Here is an 11345-nt window from a genome sequence, read left to right as displayed (position 1 = left end):
CCTTGGTCTCTTCATCTCTATAAGCTTTCAAAAATCATTGGCCATTGTGCGTAATGTTTTTTGCTTATAAGAAATACATTCTTCTTGCCACATATGGTTGCAACCATTTATGTTAGGGGAGGCCGAGTAAGCCAACACAAAAAACGTTGATCTCACCGCAAATCAATGTTTGTTAAGATCAATTCACTTCAAAATGCTTCACTCAATTGATTCAAATCAAATTAGTTTTGATTCGGTATATTGAAAAACTTGATTGTTTATTCAAAACTAAAAAACAGAAAATTCAAAAAAGAAGAAAATGATGGCTTATACGGATGAACTGGATCTTTGGAAACAATGCCAAATGTAGGTGACAGCAATGATATCAACCATGTTTCTACTTTTGGAAGGAATAGATTTACCCTAATAGCTAATGAAAAATAAAGGCCTTTCATATTTTATATAGCTATTTATGCAAATATTATACTATTAAGAATGAGCTGCCCCCTGTGTAATATCATTCATTAATCAATATGGGATACTGTAGAGAAGAAACCAAGAGCAGCAGAAACAAGTGGAAGTACTTCTCTATGTGAATCTCACAGGAGTTCACCAAACATTTGGTATGCACAATTACCAAAAACCCCAGCCACACCAATTCATGCCAACACCTTCACCAAGACAAACATATAATGCGAACAATGCAATAAGAATATATGTTTTAAGAGTAGGTTCTGAGCTGCACCATGTACTGAACCCATTTTAAGCTCAATATGCATTGAGATGACAAGCCTCCAATCAAGAGAGAGAGAGAGATAGCCGAACGTTTTTTCATTCAACAAAACAAAACACAACGTGGGAGGTCAACAGAACATTGAACCCTCCCTGCAGACATCAGCCTACAAGTAACAGCAGCAACATCATAACAGAAAAAATGATGAAACAACATAAATAAGAAAGTACAAACAGCAGCAGTGAGGAATCGTTAAGGAATCCGACTCTATATCTTGTGGCACCACCTCCGGAATAGGCAAATCTTTGATGCATATGCGCAAAATTGCATATACATCACTTAAAACCTTATGCAAACCTTATGAACCAGATTAATAAGTCTGAAAGGAACGTTACGAAACATAACATCATTTCGTGCCATCCATACAAACCATCAAACTGTAAATAGTCATACTCGCCAAATGATTCACCACCTTCTATCGCGCCGGATAACTATCGGTCTCAAAATAAGGTCCAACGCAAAAGATTCCTCCTTAACATCTACCACATGACACCTCCTAGTTTTATTGAATAACTCCTCAAACACTAGGTGTAACACCCCGATCTGGGACCTCAGGAGTACGAGTTCGGTTGGTATTACTTCCCAGAAGGAAAGAGTACAAAGTTTACATAGAGAAAACGTAGCAAAAAAAATTCATTTTATTCTCATAAATCAATTCTTTCTTACAATTGTTCATCATTCATAACAAAATAAAGCAAATACATCTTATTCAATGACAAAGAAAGTAAAAGATACTAATACTCTGCTGAAGAAGTTGCTCACACGCTGACTGATACTAATGCCTGAAACCTATAGTTGTAATTAAACAAAATTGGGGGTGAGTCTACAACCCAGTAAGAAATAATTATAAGTAAATAAACAATCAACTTACAACTATAGTGGGCTCTAAGCCCCTAGTCTTAGTTTAGTTCTCGACACACCACACATGTTTGTATATTTTAATTACCCTTATTATCATTCTCAAATACTCTCTTTCACACAACTATCACTAGGTTGGCTATACCGGTAATAGTTGTCTATGGGCATAGCAACCCCGTAGAATACCCCAATTCTACATGTTGGCCAGACAATGAACCATACACTCCCAGTGGTCTCCGGACCACCAGGCACTGCAGTGAACCACAACGAGAACCCCACTTGTAGCTAGCTGGGAGGTCAAGATCTCAATCTCGGTATGATTCATACTACATCCTAACCATGATGGTTATCAACCATCCATGGTCCTTCAGAGTCTCAAACTAGTGTGAGTGAAATCCTAAGTCATAACTAAGTTCATACAATGAACAATATTCTCAAATTCATAGTTCGCTCGTTTTCTCACGAGTGATGTCATGACTGGTCACAACAATTCTCATTTTTAATCTCATGATGACCTTAGGACTCACACCTCTCACTTAGCACGCAATGATGTAATGTCTCTACATCGTTAAATCACTAGCGGCCCACTCTTCATGGTGGCTGCACTCTAGCCGCGAACCAGGTAGCCCTTGCTACAAGTCGCCACTTCCGGGATTTAAGGGGTCATGCATGCTAATCTCAAAATATTCATTTATACAACATGAATAGACTAAATGAGACTCTAATCTAAATCTAATCTCATCACAATGCATGATATTAATGAATTATCTAGACATGCAGTCACAATAGAATTTCTTTTCATCATGCATGACTTATCAAAACTAACTTGCATATTACATAAACATGTATATAAATCAACTCATAATGTCAAGCATGAAAGTTATGCATGTAATGGTTTCATCCAAAAACAATCATGTTAATCAATTACAATATTTCAATAACAAACAACATAAAAATGTTTATTTACATCTAAGATTACTTATAATATCCCTTACCTCAAGTGCGAACATTGTACTTTCATCAAAAGTGAGTCTCAAGATGCTCTAACAGTAGGATCTGGTCATTAAAGCAACATATTTGAATTAATTCACAAAACCCCTTATCAAATTACCAAAATACCCCTCCCAAATCTTACTCAAGAAACCTTAATTTCTGCATCATTATTTTTACTAAACTAAATGGACTAGTAGATTCCTCTCTACAATACAAGTCTAACGCACCAAACCTCACTCGATTCTGAATTTAGAGTGCAAAGTTAAGTCCATTTTACTGAAATGGATCTCGAGTATCCAAATGGATATCTTGGTTATTTCGGATTTTGTTACAAGTTAGGACTATCTTACGATCTGATTTGAATCCAATTCTGATCTGGATCTAATCCCTGTTTGCTTGGATCTAGATCCATTACTTATCCGGATCCAAAATTGTTTGACTGGATCCAAAAAAAGTCTGACTAGATCCAGAACAGGATCCAAACACTCTTATTGGATCCAGAACTGTTTGACTGGATCCAGAACAGTTAGATCTAGATCCTGTTATGATATGGATCCAAGACTGATCCAATCAGATCCAAAATAGTCAGCCTGGATCTAGAACAGGTCCAGAACAAACCGGATCCAAGTTGAGAACCCAGATTCAGTTAGATCGAACCGGTTTGACCTGACGCGGGTTCATCCAAACCGGTTCAGTTCAGACCCAATTTGGTTTGAATCGATTCCACTGGAACTGGTTCCATCCGAACCGGTTCACCCAACCAATTTTTTTTTCTTTTCTTTTCTTTCTTTTTTTGACTCGTCTCGGTTCGGCTTGGGTGCGACCCGATTCGGTCTGGCTCGCACCCAGGATGAACCGACTTTTGCTTTTTTTCTAACAGGCTCGGTCTGGGCGCGACCCAGACCGGCGAGCACCCGAACTGGTTCCTCCTCATTAAAACCCCCACAAGGGGCGAAAAAGGGCATCACCCCCTTTCCGTCTCCCCTTCTTCTCACAGAGAGGGACCGGCTGTCGGAGCCGGCCCTCTCTATCCATTTTCTCGGCAGGAGGGGTCGGCCACCGACATCGGTTGGCCCCCTCCTCCTTCTCTCTCTCACCCTTTCTGAATTTTTTTTTTCATTTTTCTGAAACTCGCCGGCAGCCATGGCTGCCGACCCTCTTTGCTTTGACAGAAAAAGAACGAAGAAGAAGAAGATGACGAAAGTGGAGGAAGTTTTACCTTGTCGTTGACGCTGCCACCGTCGTCGGAATCCGGTAAGTGCCCCTCTATCTCCTTCTCTCTCTCTCTCTCTCTCTCTCTCTCTCTCTCTCTCTCTCTCTCTCTCTCTCTCTCTCTCTCTTGTTGTGGGGTGCGGAAGGAGAGCCTGCGTGAGGGTTTTTATAACCCTCACGCAGGGTGAGGGGGTTGAAGATAAATCTCGCCCCCTCCCGCAGATTTTTGGGGTGAGGTTTATCCTCACCTCTTCTCGAACCCTCGAAATGGTTTTTCCCCAACTGGGAAACCATTTCCTTTTTTTAAAAAAAAATTAACGCTTATCCTCTACGGCGACTTCGTCGGAGAAGGTTTTACAATTCTACCCCCCTTAAAAGAAGATTCGTCCCGAATCTTACCTGGAAACAAATGTGAAAATTGCTCATGGATATCAGATTCACGCTCCCAAGTAGCCTCCTTATTGCTGTGATGACTCCATCTAACCAGTACTAGAGATAACTCTTTGCTCCTTTGCTTTTGTACTTTCGTATCCAAAATCTTTATAGGCTTTTCTCTCATACTTAAGTCATCTTGTATATCCAATACAGTCTCGACTGTATCCAATATGTGAGAGGGATCTGACACATTCTTCCGCAACATGGAAACATGGAACACGTTGTGAATTAAAGATAAGGAAGGTGGTAAGGCTAAACGGTATGCTGTCTGACCAACCCTCGTGAGTATCTCAAATGGTCCAATATATTTGGGATTCAACTTTCCTTTTCGACGAAAACGCATCACTCCTTTAAATGAAGATATCTTCAAAAATACGTGGTCGCCTTGCTCAAATTCTAACTCACGACGTCTTTGGTCTGCATAACTCTTCTGTCGACTTTGCACTGTGAGGAGATGCTCTCTAATGAATCTTACTCGGTCTGTCATCCGTTGAACCATCTCGGGCCCCAACAATCTTCTTTCTCTGACCTCATTCAAACACAAGGGAGTTCGACATCGTCGACCATATAATGCCTCAAATGGAGTCATGCTTATACTAGCTTGAAAGTTGTTGTAAGCAAACTCCATCAAGGGTAAAATATCATTCCACGAGTCACTATATTCCAGACTACATGCCTGGAGCATGTTCTCTAGGGTCTAAATGGTTTGCTCTGACTGTCCATCTGACTGGGGGTGAAATGTCATACTCATTTTTAATTGTGTCCCCATTGTTTCTTGAAAGCTTTGCCAAAATCGTGATGTGAACTTCGAGTCTCTATCTGAAACAATTGAATAAGGTACTCCATGGAGTCTCACAATCTCTCTGATAAACAATTAAGTTAATTGATCACAAGATTGAGTTGCCTTATAGGCCAAAAAGTGAGTTGATTTAGTTAGCCTGACGACAATCACTCACACTGAATCCATCCCATTTTTCGTCTTTGAAAGCCCTGACACAAAGTCTATTGAGATATTCGCTCATTTTCACTCGGGTATGGGAAGTGGTTGCAAAAAACCACCTGGTCTTTGGTGCTCAATCTTCACCTGCTGACATACTAGACATTTGCTAACAAACTCATCAATGTCTCTCTTCATTCCATTCCACCAAAATGTATCCTTCAAATCTCGATACAATTTAGTATTACCAGGATGGATGGCACACCTAGAATGATGTGCATCTTTCAGCACTTGATTTCTAAGTTGATTGTCCTTAGGAATGCACACTCTGTGACGAAATCTAAGAAGTCCCTGATCATCAACTTTGAATTCTGATTCTTCATTTTTCGAAATCTTCTTTCTTATTTGAGCCAATTCTGGGTCTAAGGGTTGCTTTTCTTTAATTTAATCCCACAATTCTGACTTCAATGTGGTTTGCACAAATAATAACCAACCTGGTAACCATTGAGCTTCTGCCTTTTGATGAGCCATCGAGGAAAATAACTCCCAATCTATGATTCTAGCCAGTGCTCCTATCTTTCGGCTAAGGGCGTCAGCGACTACATTCGCCTTTCCTGGATAATATTTCAGCTCGAAATCATAATCTTTTAGAAATTTCAGCCATCGCCTTTGCCTCAAGTTCAAATCTTTCTACGAAAATAAATACCAAAGGCTTTGATGGTCGGTAAAGACCTCAAATTGCTCGCCATAGAGATAATGCCTCCATATCTTAAGGGCGAATACCACCGCCGCTAGCTCCAAATCATGTGTCGGATAGTTGACTTCATGAGTTTTAAGTTGGCGAGATGCATAAGCTATCACATTTCCGTGTTGCATCATAACACAACCCAATCCTTTGTGAGAGGCATCGCTATAAATAGTGAAACCTCTGGCTCCAGAAGCTAAGACCAACACTGGGGCAGTGGTCAAACACTTTTTTATCTCCTGAAAACTTTGCTCACATTTATCGTTTCATTCAAAATTTACGTCCTTCTTTGTAAGCTTTGTCATGGGAGCCGCTAACAAGGAAAAACCTTCTACGAATCGTCGGTAGTACCCAACTAATCCCAAGAAGTTGTGAATCTCAGTAGGATTATTGGGTCTAGACCAATTGGTGACTGCTTCAATCTTTGCAGGATCTACCATAATCCCATCTTTAGAAATAATGTGTCCAAGAAAGGACACTTGTTCTAACCAAAAAGCACACTTAGAGAATTTGGCATAGAGTTGATGTTCTCTAAGTGTCTGCAGAACTATCCTCAAATGCTCTTCATGTTGTTCCTTCGAGGTAGAGTATATGAGGATGTCATCGACAATACCACCATGAACTTATCCAAATAGGGTCTGAAGACTCTATTCATCATATCCATAAAGGCAGCTGGTGCGTTAGTCAGACCAAAAGGCATGACTAAGAATTCGTAATGGCTATATCTCGATCTGAATGCTGTCTTAGCCACATCTTCTTTCTTGATCCTTAGTTGATGATAACCTGATCTCAAATCCAACTTCGAAAAACATGTAACTCCTTTCAGTTGATCAAACAAATCATCAATTCTCGGCAATGGATATTTATTCTTGATGGTCACTGCATTCAGTTGACGATAATCTATACATATCCGCAATGATCCATTTTTTTTCTTGAAGAACAAAATTGGAGCACCTCAAGGAGATACTGACGAACGAATAAAACCTTTCTCTAATAATTCTTGCAGTTGCTCCTTAAATTCTGCAGGTCCCATCTGATAGGGAGCCTTTAAAATGGGCGTTGTCCCCGAAACTAGTTCGATTTAAAATTCAATCTCACGATCAGAAGGGAGGCCTGGTAGATCTTCTAGAAAAACATCATCATATTCCTGAACTATGTCTACATCTGATTTTATGAGATCTTCTTTTTCTTCAGTCTTCATGTAGGCCAAGAATCCTATGCATCCCTTTGCAATATATAAATTGGCCTTTAGGCAAGATATGACCATTGGTTTTGGTAGTTTTCTAACACCCTGGTATGTGAAAGTTGAAGTCTGAGGTATTTGAAAGCTAAAACATTTTCTTCTACAATCGATCATGGCATGAAGGTCTGACAACCAATCTATGCCTAGAACAACATCTATATCTTTAAAGTCGAGTTGCAACAAGTTCACAAGCAACTCACTGTTTTTTCTTTTCACTATACGATTGATATATACCGTGTCAACAACAGTGGACTCGCTTACAGGTGTTTCTATCAAGTAAGAAACACTAAATCGTGAAGGTGCAACAAACAACTGTTTCTCAAAAGTTGAGGTAGTGAAACTATGTGTAGTTATAGAGTCAAACAACTCATGTGCTATATTGAATTAATCACGTAATAGACTTATTAATTGATTTATTTATACTTGTATAAAATTTTATCACATGTTAGCGATTACGCCACTCAGTTATTCAAAATATCTTATTTTATTTCATTGCTCATCCAAGCACACATAAATGAAATATTACTAAGCAAACAAGAAGAACACAAAGCAAAATAATGGACAATCGAACTAGAGTAAATAAAGCTAAGTATCCTTAAATTCATCATCATGTTACTCTTCGATCTATCTGAAGCTTGGTTCTCTTCTTCAACTCTTTTGCGTTGGTTGAAGGTGGGTCAGAGGAGAAGCATTCAAGTCATATTGGGGTAAAGCAAGAGTGTAGGTAGGTGAGGTAGGATCAACCGTAAGATCATCATCCTCGCTTCCCTCTCACAAAATTTTTTGATGTTCCTCGTTCTTGAACTAGTCCTGGGTTGCTTCTATTCGCTTGTGTAGCAAGCATACTCTCTCTACGGCCTAAATTATCACTCTCATGATTTCTTCAACAAGAAACTCCTCGATCAAATTTAAAACTCCTCGATTAGTCAAACTCATAGCAACCGCCTAGATGACTCACGACATATGTTGTCCCCTTCCACTAGTCATACCCAACCCTCCCCGAGACACAAAGTTTGTGCTAAGGGATGCTCTCCTTGCAACTCCTCCTTGAGCCGCCATCAAATCTCTCATCATCTGACCACATACTAACCGAGATCTATGAGGGTGGGACTAGTGAGTGTCACGCCCGTAGGGCTGTGACTGTTGCCTGAAAGTAGTGACAATATAGTCATGTCGATACGTATCTCTTCTCCTATATATGATGTAAATTGGCGGAGGTCGTGGTGTAAGATCTATAACTATTTGAGTCATGCTTGCCATGACTCCGGTAGCCATCGTCATTGCAGCAATGAATTTCTCTCTCCCTCTGACGGGAGGCTCGACAAGGTCTTGAGCCCTTAGGCCTTCGTGGTTTCCACGTTCGCTATACCTTTTTAATTACTCAACAAACTAATCACTAACGTGCATTATTCGAGCAGAGACTTACATCTTGTCATTGAATTTTGTTATAAATGATGAACAGATTTCTGTGTAAACCTGGCTCTGATACCATTTTGTAACACCCCGATCTGGGACCTCAAGAGTCCGAGTTCGGTTGGTATTACTTCCCAGAGGGAAAGAGTACAAAGTTTACATAGAGAAAACGTAGCAAAAATAAAACTTTTCATTTTATTCTCATAAATCAACTCTTTCTTACAATTGTTTATCATTCATAACAAAATAAAGCAAATACATCTTATTCAATGACAAGGAAAGTAAAAGATACCAATACTCTGCTGAAGAAGCTACTCACACGCTGACTGATACTAATACCTGAAACCTACAATTATAATTAAACAAAATTAGGGGTGAGTCTACAACGCAGTAAGAAATAATTATAAGTAAATAAATAATCAACTTACAACTGTAGTGGGCTCTAAGCCTCTAGTCTTAGTTTAGTTCTCGACATACCACACATGTTTGTATATTTTAATTACCCCCATTATCATTCTCAAATACTCTCTTTCACACAACTATCACTAGGTTGGATATACCGGTAATAGCCGTCTATGGGCGTAGCAACCCCATAGAATACCCTAATTCTACATGTTGGTCAGACAATGAACCATACACTTCCAATGGTCCCTGAACAACCAGACACTGCAGTGAACCACCATGGAGACCCCACCGGTAGCTAGTCGGGAGGTCAAGCTCTCAATCTCAGTATGGTTCATGCTACATCCTAACCATGATGGTTATAAACCATCCATGGTCCTCCAGACTCCCAAACCAGTGTGAGTGAAATCCTAAGTCATAACTAAGTTCACACATTGAACAATATTCTCAAATTTATAGTTCACTCGTTCTTTCACGAGTGGTTTCATGACTGATCACAACAATTCTCATTCTTAATTTCATGATGACCTTAGGACTCACACCTCTCACTTAGCACGCAATGATGTAGTGTTTCTACATCGTTAAATCACCGGTGACCCACTCTTCGTGGTGACTGCACTCTGGCCGGGAACCAAGTAGCCCTTGTCACAGGTCACCACTTCCGGGATTTAAAGAGTCATGCATACTGATCTCAAAATATCCATTTATACAACATGAATAGACTAAATGGGACTCTAATCTAAATTTAATCTCATCATAATGAATGATATTAATGAATTATCTAGACATGCAGTCACAATAGAATTTCTTTTCATCATGCATGACTTATCAAAACTAACTTGCATATTACATAAACATGTATATAAATCAACTCATAATGTCAAGCATGAAAGTTATGCATGTCATGGTCTCATCCAAAAACAATCATGCTAATCAATTAAAATATTTCAGTAACAAACAACGTAAAAATGTTTATTTATATCTAAGATTACTTATAATATCCCTTACCTTAAGTGCGAACATTGTACTTTCACCAAAAGTGAGTCTCAAGATGCTCTAATAGTAGGATCTGATCAATAAAGCAACATATTTGAATTGATTTACAAAACCTCTTACCAAATTACCAAAATACCCCTCCTAAATCTTACTCAAGAAACCTCATTTTTTGCATCATTATTTTTACTAAACCAAATGAACTAGTAGATTTCTCTCTACAATACGAGTCTAACGCACCAAACCTCACTCGATTCTGAGTTCAGGGTGCAAAGTTATGTCCATTTTACTGAAATGGATCTCGAGTATCCAAATGGATATCTTGGTTATTTCGGATTTTGGTACAAGTTAGAACTATCTTACGATCCGATTTGAATCCAATTCTGATCTGGATCTAATCCCTGTCTACTTGGATCTAGATCCATTACTTATCCGAATCCAAAATTGTTTGATTGGATCCAAAAAAAGTCTGACTAGATCTAGAACAGGATCCAAACACTCTTACTGGATCCAGGACTGTTTGACTGGATCCAGAACAGTTAGATCTAGATCCTATTCTGATATGGATCCAAGACTGATCCAATCAGATCCATAATAGTCAGTCTGGATCTAGAACAGGTCCAGATCAAACTGGATCCAAGCTGAGAACCCAGATTCAGTTAGATCGAACCGGTTCGGCTTGACTCAGGTTCATCCAAACCGGTTTGGTTCAGACCCAATTCGGTTTGAACCGATTCCACTGGAACTGGTTCCATTCGAACCGGTTTGGTCTGAACCTGTTCACCCAACCAAAAAATGTTTTTTTTTTTCTGACTCATCTCGGTTCGGTCTGGGTGTGAATCTGGGTCGCACCCAGGCCGAACCGACTTCTATTTTTTTTTTAACAGGCTCGGTCTGGGCGCGACCCAGACCGGTGGGCTCGGTCTGGGTGGCACCCAAACCGACCCGATTCGGTCCGGGCACCCGACCCGGTTCCCCCTCGTTAAAACCCCCACAGGAGGCAGAAAAGGGCATCGCCCCCTTTCCGTCTCCCCTTCTTCTCACAGAGAGGGGCCGACTGTCGAAGCCGGCCCTCTCTGTCCATTTTCCCGATAGGAGGGGTCGGCCACCGACATCGGTCGGCTCCCTCCTCCTCCTTCTCTCTCTCTCTCTTACCCTTTCTGAATTTTTTTTTTCGTTTTTCTGAAACTCGCCGGCAGCCATGGCTGCTCACCCTCTTTGCTTTGAAAGAAAAAGAATGAAAAAGAAGAAGATGACGAAGGTGGAGGAAGTTTTACCTTGTTGTCGCCACCGTCACCCGAATCCGGTAAGTGCCCCTCTATCTCCCTCTGTATTTCTCTCT

Source organism: Nuphar pumila, chromosome 11 (assembly GCF_984573655.1).
Source record: "Nuphar pumila chromosome 11, dmNupPumi1.hap1.1, whole genome shotgun sequence".
Classification (NCBI taxonomy): domain Eukaryota; kingdom Viridiplantae; phylum Streptophyta; class Magnoliopsida; order Nymphaeales; family Nymphaeaceae; genus Nuphar; species Nuphar pumila.
Note: the sequence above shows the minus strand (reverse complement) of the source record.